This window comes from Ictalurus punctatus, chromosome 18 (assembly GCF_001660625.3).
Source record: "Ictalurus punctatus breed USDA103 chromosome 18, Coco_2.0, whole genome shotgun sequence".
In the NCBI taxonomy this organism is placed as follows: Eukaryota; Metazoa; Chordata; class Actinopteri; order Siluriformes; family Ictaluridae; genus Ictalurus; species Ictalurus punctatus.
Genome location: NC_030433.2, coordinates 7,142,501 through 7,155,000, shown reverse-complemented (window position 1 = coordinate 7,155,000; position 12,500 = coordinate 7,142,501).

Below are 12,500 nucleotides of genomic sequence, written 5' to 3'. Positions count from 1 at the left end.
TCTCTCTCTCTATCTCACACACACACAAACACACACACACAAACACACACAGTGTGTGACATGATGTGAGATGACAGTAACCTTTTTTTTTCCACAGCTGCCCAACTTTTTGCTTGTGTAAAAATGGTTCACATACAAAAAAATGGCCTCCTAACACACCTTTTTTTCAGTTCAAAGAGAACCTAAACTCTGTCTCAAGTTATTCAAGAGCACACACTACCATGATCCCACCCACCCATACACACACACACACACACACACCACCATGGCAGCACGCAGACAGACAGTGACGCCCGTGGGTATGAAAGGAAACCACCTTTCCTGTCAGCATAGCCTCCATTAGCAATAATGCAGGAGACAACAGGTCTACTTCCCCATTAACTCTAATGGAGGGTCCAGTGACACACATACACACACACACACACACACACACACACACACACACACACACACACACACACACACACGCACGCTCCCAGACATAATGCACACACAGACATGCAAACGTTTTTATACACTTTATTTGGGCCCCACAATTTAGTAATAATTCATAATGGGACTGAATGTCTGGATGTTTTCAGACACTGGATATCCACAATGTGTTCAAGCTAATTAGCAAGCCGGCTAATGTTACTGCAGACCTGGAGTGAAGCCCAGACATGGATATCTTGGATCTTTCCTATCTCGTTGATATCTCTCAATTACGATTTTTTTTCCTTTCATAACTACGAGTTATTTTCACGCAACTGCGTGTTATTTTTCTTTCTCACGACTGCGAATTATCGCGCAGTGCAACTCTTTATCTCGTTATTGTGAGATAAGACCACTTGGTTGCGATTTTATTATTTCATTTTTTTAAAGCTCGTAATTGTGTTATTTTCACGCAACCGAATTTCCTTTCTTCGCAATCTGCTTGAATATTTCACGTTTGGGATCATTTTTTCTCTCAATCGCAAGTGACTATACTATCGAGCAATTTTTAATCGCACGATTGAGAGTTGATATCACGTGATTGGGACTTTTTTATCTCGTAATTGGAAGTTGCGATTTTTTTCAAAGCGTGTAATTGTGAGTTCTTTTGACGCAACGGAAAATTTTTCTCAAAGTTGCAATTGAATATCACAGAATTGCAATTTTTTATGGTAATCGTGAGTAACTCTCGAAATTGTGGGGTTTTTTTTATCTCATACCTACAAGACGTCAGGTAATTACTATACTTTTTTTGCAATTGTGACGTTGCAACTTTTTTATCTTGTAATTCAGTTCTTTTCACGCAACGGTGACTTTTTTCTCACAACCGCGAGTCAATATTTCACACTTACGACTTTTTTTTTATCTCAATTACGACTTTTTTTTATCTCATAAATGTTATTTAGTTGTAACGTTTGATCTAATATTTCAGTTGATATTCATATGCTATACCTTTAAGAAGTGAAGCATTCTTTTCATGTTACAGTTTCCTATGACTCCATAGTAACCAATATCAATGCTATTAAAACTAAACAGGGGCCAATAAAACGGCATGCAGATTAGATTCATTCATTTATTTATTTATTTATTTATTTGCCGTCTCCAGATTCTATCCATTTCCCAAGAGCTCTGTTTCTTGACCAACAACTGGAACTTCCCAGGCAATGAAAGGCTGCAGCCGTTGTCCATCCCCAGTCCTGAAGAACTCCTCCGCTGCTCTCTCACACACCTGACTCCACTCCTGAGGGATGGATAAGGACTGGAAGAGTGAATCAGGTGCGCAAGAGCAGAAAACACAAGAACTGATAGCTTACTGAAGAAATGTCCCACTTCACCAATACAGCAGAAGAACAGATTGATACTCCTGGAGTTCCAGCTGACCTTCTTCTTTTCCGAGAAGATCCCCGGCTCTCTGGAGCTCTGTTCTCCATGGCTCATACAGGGATATGTTGCGTGGCAGACGTTTAACTGGAATATTTTAAAGATAAATAGATGTTTTGGTGATTGATGATGAATGTGTGTGTGTGTTTAATGTTGGTGTTTAATGGAGAGCATATGATCATGATGGAAAATGTTTGATGGTGTTTGTTTTTGTCTAATGAAACACTGGAGTTTGATAATAAAAGTTATCTGATGGTATATATTGGTGTTTAGTGGGGCGTGTTGGTGTTTTATGGAGTGTACTGATGTTTTATGGTGAATTATTTATTTTTATGATAAAGAATGTTGATTGGAAATGTTTAATTCTGGATGTTGGTGGTCAATTGTTGTCTATTTACGGCAAGAGTATAAGTTTGCTGGTGAATGTTGATGTTTGATGGTGAATGTTACTGTTTGAAGGTAGATGTTGGTGTTTGATGGTGAATGGTGGTGTTTGATGGTGAATGTTAGTGTTTGAAGGTGGATGTTGGTGTCTGATGGTGAATGTTGGTGTTTGAAGGTGAATGCTGGTGTTTGTTGGTGAATGCTGGTGTTTGATGGTGGATGTTGGTGTCTGATGGTGGATGTTAGTGTTTGAAGGTTGATGTTGGTGTCTGATGGTGAATGTTAGTGTTTGAAGGTGGATGTTGGTGTCTGATGGTGAATGTTGGTGTTTGATGGTGGATGTTGGTGTTTGATGGTGGATGTTGGTGTCTGATGGTGGATGTTGGTGTCTGATGGTGAATGTTAGTGTTTGAAGGTGGATGTTGGTGTTTGATGGTGAATGTTGATGTTTGATGGTGAATGCTGGTGTTTGAAGGTGGATGTTGTCTGATGGTGAATGTTAGTGTTTGAAGGTGGATGTTGGTGTTTGTTGGTAAATGTTGGTGTTTGAAGGTGGATGTTGGGTGTCTGATGGTGGATGTTGGTGTCTGATGGTGAATGTTAGTGTTTGATGGTGGATGTTGGTGTCTGATGGTGAATGTTGATGTTTGATGGTGAATGCTGGTGTTTGAAGGTGGATGTTGTCTGATGGTGAATGTTGGTGTCTGATGGTGGATGTTGGTGTCTGATGGTGGATGTTGGTGTTTGAAGGTGGATGTTGATGTTTGATGGTGAATGTTGGTGTCTGATGGTGGATGTTGGTGTCTGATGGTGGATGTTGGTGTTTGAAGGTGGATGTTGTCTGATGGTGAATGTTAGTGTTTGAAGGTGGATGTTGGTGTTTGAAGGTGGATGTTGGTGTTTGAAGGTGGATGTTGTCTGATGGTGGATGTTGGTGTCTGATGGTGGATGTTGGTGTTTGAAGGTGGATGTTGGTGTCTGATGGTGGATGTTGGTGTTTGAAGGTGGATGTTGATGTTTGATGGTGAATGTTGGTGTCTGATGGTGAATGTTGGTGTCTGATGGTGGATGTTGGTGTCTGATGGTGGATGTTGGTGTCTGATGGTGGATGTTGGTGTCTGATGGTGGATGTTGATGTTTGAAGGTGGATGTTGTCTGATGGTGAATGTTGGTGTCTGATGGTGGATGTTGGTGTCTGATGGTGGATGTTGATGTCTGATGGTGAATGTTGGTGTCTGATGGTGGATGTTGGTGTCTGATGGTGGATGTTGGTGTTTGAAGGTGGATGTTGATGTTTGAAGGTGGATGTTGTCTGATGGTGAATGTTGGTGTCTGATGGTGGATGTTGGTGTCTGATGGTGGATGTTGGTGTTTGAAGGTGGATGTTATCTGATGGTGAATGTTAGTGTTTGAAGGTGGATGTTGGTGTTTGATGGTGGATGTTCTCTGATGATGAATGTTGGTGTCTGATGGTGAATGTTGGTGTTTGAAGGTGGATGTTGTCTGATGGTGAATGTTGGTGTTTGAAGGTTGATGTTGGTGTTTGATTGTGAATGTTGGTGTTTGAAGGTTGATGTTGATATTTAAAGGTGAATGTTGGTGTTTGAAGGTTGATGTTGGTGTTTGATTGTGAATGTTGGTGTTTGAAGGTTGATGTTGATATTTAAAGGTGAATGTTGGTGTTTGAAGGTTGATGTTGGTGTTTGATTGTGAATGTTGGTGTTTGAAGGTTGATGTTTGATGGTGGATGTGCTTTTGTAGGTGAATGTTAGTTTTGATGGTAGACGTTGGTGCTTAATGAGGGATGTTGATGTTTGCTGGTGAGTGTTGTTTTTGTTGGAGAGGTTTTTTTGTTGACATGGTGTTTGCTTAAGAATGATATTGTTTGAAGGTAAAACTTGGTGTTTTTTGTTGAATGTTGCAGTTTTGTGGTGTATGTTTGTTGCAGAAAAAAAGTTTTTGGTTTCATAGTGCATGCTGATAATCAATGTTGCATGTTGGTGTTTGATAGAATAAGTAGGATGTGGTGGAGAATTTGGGCGCTTGGAGAAGAATGTTGCTGTGTAATGGTAACCATTGGTTTGTTGGTGACTGTTTAATGGCAGAGGTTTGACTTTTGACAGTGACATGAATTGTTGGTGTTTAATGAAAAATCTTGGCAAGTGTTTCTAAAATGATGGCGTTTAATGGTTTACATGTTCAGTGTAAATGTTGTTGTTCAGAAAATTTGAAGAGATGGAGAAGGGGTATGTTCATGCTTGCAAATGTGTGTGCATGTATCTGTTGTGTACGTATAAGGTGTGTGTGGAATGTGTGTTGGTAGAGCATTAATACCACATGGGTGTCATTTCCGTGTGTGTGTGTATGTGTGTGTGTGTGTGTGTGTGTGTGTGTGTACATGCCTCCAACATGTGTGTGTAAGCAGTTCATTTGAATTTATTATCCGTGGGAACTGAGGGGGAGGGGAGCTGCATTATCAAATCACATTGTTCCTTTAGCTACAAGCCTACGGTGCCAAAACGGCATGTAAGTATTGACAAATCAATAAATACTGCATCACAAATCGACACAGCAAGCCGCATAACTGCAGCCGAGAGTGATTACATACGGGCAAAAGCCCAAGCGGACACACACACACACACACACACACACACACACACACACGGATAGATACATATATAAATAAACATACAGCATTCAAAACATGATAAAAATGCTTAATCTAGAAATATACATGAAGCCTAAAATTTTTTCCCAGCTAATTAAATTCATCAAAGGAAACCAAACTACACACATTAACGTGCAATCGAAATCTGGAGAATCACCGCAATGCAGATGGCATCACGCTACACCCTGTCCCGCTAATCATTTCCAGGTCACAGCTTTAGCTGCTTAGCACTCAGCTCAAAAAGGTCAAGGAGAAAAAAGTCAAATTGCATCCTTTATTTGCCCCGCCCACGCCCCATCCCCCTCCATCCTCCATTTCCCAGTCCTCCTTGAACTCCATCCACCACCACCTGCCCCACCGCCACGGCTGCCTTTTGGCCAATCAATGCTCTATTAATTAACATCATGAAGTAGTGGCTCATGGAATCGGCTCTTCTTTACGCCTCATTAGCACCAAGCACTTATCGCTGCTGTCAATCAAAATGAGGTAACCCTTAACATGGCCTGTACAAGAAGCACAGCTTTATCAGAGGAACTCTAATGATTACACTATGATAGTTAAGTATAGAGGTTTTGTGGTTTTTTTTTTTTTTTTTAAACGCGTTTTAGTAACTCATTGTAACGCCTGACTGAGTTTATGATGGGTAGTAATTTGGTAAGGTTTAATGAAGCAGTTTAATCAATTCCTTTGTGGTTTAAGCATTTTAAAAATAAACTATAATGTCCAAGTGGATAAGTGTGACCGCTATGAAACTGGTAAATGTTTTAAAATATTGATTAAGGATTATTTAGGTTAAGGTTTTGTATAAAAATGATTAAATATATCACATAGAGGAATCTTGAGTGATCTTAAGCACATGAATTAGTTTTATATATATATATATATATATATATATATATATATACACACACACACTGATCTAATAGATTTTATTAGAGTTTATGTAATAGATATTATGTGTGTATATATATGTGTGTATATATATATATATAAATATATATATATACACTTATCGATATATACACACACATATATATGAACACATGTACTGTGTGCATATATATATATATATATATATATATATATATATATATATACACACACACACACACATACATACATACATATATATATATATATATATATATATATATATGAACACATATACTGTGTGTATATATATATATAAATATACACATTGATCTAATAGATTTGACTCTATTATGTCTTGCTTATTTTATATTATAAATCAATTTATGTAAATTTATATAAAAATAAATACAATTTCACAAATATAATTGTAGTTTATTAAATGCTAACAACCTACTAATAATGATTTGAACTGAATGATCCCTGTTTACAGTAATTACACAGACATTTCAAGGAAAGAAAGAAAGAAAGACCTACAACACTAGTTAAAAACTGAAAATTATAACTGAAAAAATTATGATTAATTATTAAAAAATAGTGACTCTGCCAAGGAAGACAGACGTCACTAAAACACGTCTTATATCATCTCCAAATTCCAAACAATGGTGTGTTATGACGATTTATATACACGTTCACAACTTTAGCTCAAACTCTGAGATTTAGGAAGTAAACCAGTGGACTGTTTCTCAAGTTTACGGCATTAAACCTTTAGAGCTCGCTTGAGCCTCGTATTTACCCAAGCCCACTCCGTTCCCATTTCCTGTCGAGTGTATCCTGTTTCCTCGCTATCGATTACCTGCTCCTTCTGCATTTTAATGCCTGTCGTGTGCAGCCGGCACGGTTCACACACCACACACCACACACACACACACCTCCCTGTAGGGGGAAAAAAAACAACAACTCATAACAAGGAAATCCGAGGATCAGATCACATATCCTCAGATACGCAAAGTAAATATTTATTCCTTTTGTTTAAAGCTTAGTGTCACTTCGGAGGTCTGGGAGAGTAAACACGTACAGAATGTATGATTTATTTTATAGACCTAAAATCTAGTGTCGATTTTATTTTACACAGCAGTGATAAAATATTATTTCACATTTTTTACATCCAATTTGTAGAAAAAATTACTTCTTCTGTAGCAGCTTTCTGAAATTATCTTACATCGCTGTTCATGGATTCTCAAATGTGACTGTTCTGAAGGTGTTGATTAATTTTCTGTAACAGCAGCTCTGACAGTAGTGAGGTTTGTAAATTGAAATCACACATGGAGGTGTGTCTTATGTATTTTCAGAGAGACTTATTATGTAACAAACAAATAAATTCACCAGAGCAACAGACTGTAAATTAAGTCTGTTAGCAAGATAGCACAGAAAATCTTCCAAGGATTAGCATTTAATCTAGTAGTAGAATGCATTAGCATGGGGGGAAATTATGAAGAAATTTCAGCACAAAAGCCTACACAAATCAGGTAAAGAATATTAGAAACTGCATGTAGTAAGACGTTAAAAATACAATTAAGGCGATTTTACATGTCATGTGTGCAACATCATCTGTATACCTCAGGGAAACAGGTTTCAGGTAAAAGCAGTTCCTGGGAACTGAGAGCAAATGCCAAACAATATATTTGTTTGTTTTTCAGACGTGTCAATAATGTGGCACATATGCTATATTCTTGAATGAAAATACTATGCAAATGATTTTAGAAATAATTTCTCCTAGCATTTGAGTGGAAGATAAAATATGAATTGTTTCACATTATGTTTGCTCATTTTGATGAGGGGTGCCAATAATAATGGGCAGCGTAGGCGTGGAGAGGGCCATATTGCAGGCATATGGCGGTGCAGCACGGAGCGGCTTCTGCGCCGCTCTCCAGAGACACCTCTTAACCAGGCGGCCATGTCAAGAGGCTGTCGCCTCTCAATGTGAAGCGCTGAACCGCACATCTGATGCTAACCAGCTCAATCTGGCACTCAGGCACACACACTCGACATACACACGCTCACACACACACACACCCAAACACACACACACACACACACTTAGACAAGACCAGCTATGCCTGCACACACTGAAAGATATACAGAGTCTCTGTAACACTAAGGTACAGGACTAAGTTACGAATATGATAGATCAAACACTTTTGTGAGTGCATGTGTGTGTGTGTGTGTGTGTGTGTGTGTGTCTTTCACTGCACATGGTCAGCACCCCCTCATCAAACCCCTACAACCTCCTCTGGGGGTTCCAGAGTCCTAGGGCTCCTAAGGGGTCTGCTAATCCCCAGCGCTACTCAACACACACACACACTAAGTTTCACTGGGAACTGTTAGCACGTCTCGCTAAAGCTAGCGCCATCGATCCAGCAATCCGGCCTTAAAGAGCGGATTCAGTGCCAGGTCACAGCCGGTGGTTATGAGACGGAAATCAAATCCTTGTGTAGATAGCGGGCCGTTAATGGACTCGAAGAATGCAGGCGGATGATCTCTCTACACACATACACACACACACACCCACACACACAAACAGAAAATGAAAGGGGAGTCACTTGCCAATCTACTCTTGATATCATTCGTTTAGCCTCGACATGAGGAAACGCCTCAGTGAATTCATCACACATTCGTTTTCCCGAGCAGTCCATTGACACGCAGCGCCGGACAAGTGGTCATTCAATACCGCGTCCCACCACCAGCCTCTCAGCATCAAAAAGAGCGATCAATAATGAACTTGTAATGCATTGATATATCAGATATCAAATATTAATCAAAACAACTCGCCGCTGGTTTAGCATCTATTGAATTCGTTCTCTCGAGAGCGCTGAAGGTGAGGCTCGGCAAATTGCTTTACAAATAGTTTTCATCATCCGATGACAGAGCGGATTTGACGGCAGCGGCGTAGTCTACTGTGGAGACTCGGAGAAGAAATGGAAATCCAAAAACACCAAAGATAGAGCGAGACAGTCAGTACGTTTACATGGACAGCAGTAATCTAATTACTGACCTTATTCTGAATAAGACAATATTGTGATTGAGGTGTTTAAATGAGTTGCTTTTAGAATATTCCTTTCATGTTCCCGTTTTACATGTTATAGAACATAGACTGATTAACCGCACACGTCATTACGTCCCCACGTCACGCCGTCCGACGTCCCTCCAGAATTTCACGTATTAACTTACAGTTTGTCTTCGTTATGGTACCGTATACACTTTTGGGTGTTTCATTTTTAATTTTCCGAAAGCTTCAAGTGCAGATAATTATTTGTCATGCTGTACGTGCAAACAGACAACTGCTTGAAGCTGTGGGCCGCGTCCCAAACCGTGTACTTACTTACAATATAATAACTGAAATATTATACGTCTATTTCTCCTACTATATAGCAGGTAAGTACGCGGTTTCGGACGCAGCCGCGCTCTCTTGTTTGTCGTAAAACGGTTGAGCGCTGCCGTGTGTGTACGTGTCCTGTCTCACAATGTGGTGAAAACTCCCACACGACATTAATAGTGTGATTAAGGTGTGTACATGTCTGTAATACATGTCGATAGTGCGACTAAAACAGGAATACTCCACATGTATTAATTCGACTTGTGTTTACTTAGAGTATGACTTTAGTCGGATTAAGGTCATCAGAAATCTTTGTTTACATGCTAGTTTCTTAATCAGAATATTGTCTTAATTGGGTTGATATCGGATTATTGTTGTCCATGTAAACGTACTGATATTTAAGAAGATCCAACAGCTCAGAACTAACTTTGTAAAAATGAGCTCAAAATGTACAGTTTTCCAGTTTTCACGAAGGGGGGTGCTGTTATAGGACATGAAGCTGATTGGTTTCTTATAACAGCACATCCTGTAGTGTTTTATTCTTCTTAAAGGTCAGTTTGCCAACAATGACTTTTTTTTGTTTATTCTTTTTTTCTTTTTTTCTTTACAAACAAAGGTTACTTTAAAAATGACATAAGATTCCAACATTAAACACTAATGGGACAAAAATGAAACCAGACTGCACCTGTAGGCGTGTCTGATGCGATTGCATTTTAGAATCAGTACAAAAGTTAAAAAAAATACATTTCAGTGACATTAATGTGACTTGTACAACAAAGTAACCTTTATATTGATCCCTTCTCGAAGCAGATAGTTATAGGGTGTGTGTGTGTGTGTTTTATACCATATTGCTTCATTCTCTGGAAAGTAACTTATTCGTTTTAAAACACTGTCTCATCTGACCTTATTTGTTTTATAGTTATTAATTTATTCACTGTTAAACAGTCTCGTCAGTGGAAGGTACCGTTCACCAATGTCTCCTGTGAATACACACAAGTTACACACACCCTTCTGAGCAAATATTCCCCGTTTAACACGACTAATGCAACGCTGTGAACTCAGTCAGAGAGGACGGAGTGTGTGTGTGTGTCCAGGTGTGTTGTCTGTACCTTGTGAGAAAAAGTCCATTATGTCCATTATGCATACTCATGTTCATCTGATATTGGTGTATGATTAGCAACGAAGTCATTTGTATTATTTAAGCTGCTAATCTTGTAACATTTTTATAGCTAAATTCCTAAATTCCATTGTTTACAAATATACGGCTGCACTGATTCAAAATATTGTGATTTAGATCAAAGTCGCTGAATACATGAATCTGGGCATGTTATTTTTTTTTTCAAATTTGATACCATGCTCAGCATTTTTTCACACTGATGGAGGTGTGGTCTTTGTGCTTGGTGATCCCAGTGAAGGAGGCGTGGTCTTTGTGCTTGGTGATCCCAGTGAAGGAGGCGTGGTCTTTGTGCTTGGTGGTCCCAACGAAGGAGGCGTGGTCTTTGTGCTTGTATGAAATATAGTACGGTTAAACCTCAGGTATTTTACGTATTTATAAATCTAAAAAAAATAACCCATTGCTTAAATGTGATACATTAATTTTAACTAAAAGAAATGTAGATTCTGTGCTCACAAATTACAGTGACGTTTTCATTTTCCAACAACGTGGAGATGGTTCTGTTCATAGTGTACGTGAAAAATGGCACAAAAAAGGTGTCTTTTGTTTACCTCTCCTGAATTTAATGCTCTTTTGTGAGTGAAAAGTAGAGAGTAACTGGCAGCTTTGCACTTCTGGTGTTTGTTAAATGCTCAGCAGACCCGTGTACGCTGATATAAATTAGGGCTGCTTCACTACCTCTAGGTTGCTTGTTTATGTTTTTATGGGATGGCTGTACTGTGTGTAATAAATACAATTTAGGAAAGAAAAAATAGGGTTGTCAGTGGTTTCAAAATTTGTTATGGGTGTATGGGGTGGCCTGGATAAGAGTCTGACTCCCGGCCTGAAATTGCGTCCCAGTCCGGCCCTACTTAGTCTTCCATTACTCGTTAACTACAATGCGATCATATCTTCAGCAAATACCTCACACCAAACATGGCGTGGGCTTAGTGGAAAACTGTGGACATTGTGATTTTTGGCCACATATAATTTTAGTTCCTTTACGTGTATCGTACTTATGTAAATGAAAATGGCGGGTGTGCAGTGAAGTCCAGGTGGAGGCTACAAAAATGATTTCCTGCTGTGGTGCAGGCTCAGGATCCTGCTCTAAAGGTGATGAAAGTCCAGGCATTGTCTGGGAAATACACACACACACACACACACACACACACACACACATACACACACACACGATACTCAAGACTCACAGGACTTTGCTCTAAAGACTTTTCTTTGTGTGTAAATGTGTGCATGTGTGTGTGTGTGTGTGTGTGTGTGTGTGAGACGATGCACTCATGTGGTGCTTGCTGCTGCGCTTGAGTCTCTGGGATCCTTCTGGACACTCAGCATGACCGCAGAGCCCCATCGATCAGACAGGAGCAGCCAAGCAAACACACACACACACACACACACACACACACACACACACACACACACACACACACACACACACACACACACCATTCTCTCCTTTTCCCCCATTCTTTCTCTGCTCATCAGTCTTTTCCCTCCATTTTCTATTATCTTTCATCCTCAGTGTGTACATCTGGGGCTGAGCTGCTCTCTAAAGCCCTGCTGAAAATCTAACACATGTTTACATCTCTCTCTCTCTCTCTCTCTCTCTCTCTCTCTCTCTCTCTCTCTCTCCATACATTTACTCGTCTGTTCACGAGCACAATCACTCGATAGCACTTTTGGCATCGAAGTCCTCGCTTTTGTTTTTTTTATTGAAAAACCATCCTTTACTTCTGATAAACTACCTTACTATGAGCTCCCAGCAATCTTCATATAGTGCTCTACATCTCCATCTCACGCTCTCTTTCACTCATTATACCTTTTCAAACACACACACACACACACACACACAGCTCTGTTTGAAGCTGTTTCTACAACTGGGAAATTCCACTTGAACTTTTCTCTGATATCGAATCTACAGATTCATCTTTTCCTTGGTCCAGTGTTTTTGATTCATGTCAACGTGGGTGAAGTCCCAACAAATCGTACTCGCACTCCAAAGAAAAAAAAACAACAACAAATAAGTTGCTTTGCAAATTTTGGAAAAAAATCCAGAGCAAAATCAAGGATACTTCATACGCACTAAAAACTAAAATCAGGAGTGAACTGAATCTAGTTTTAGATTTTAAGCCTCACTCATCAACACTAAGGCTGAATATGAAGCTCACGGGATAGTAAGAATA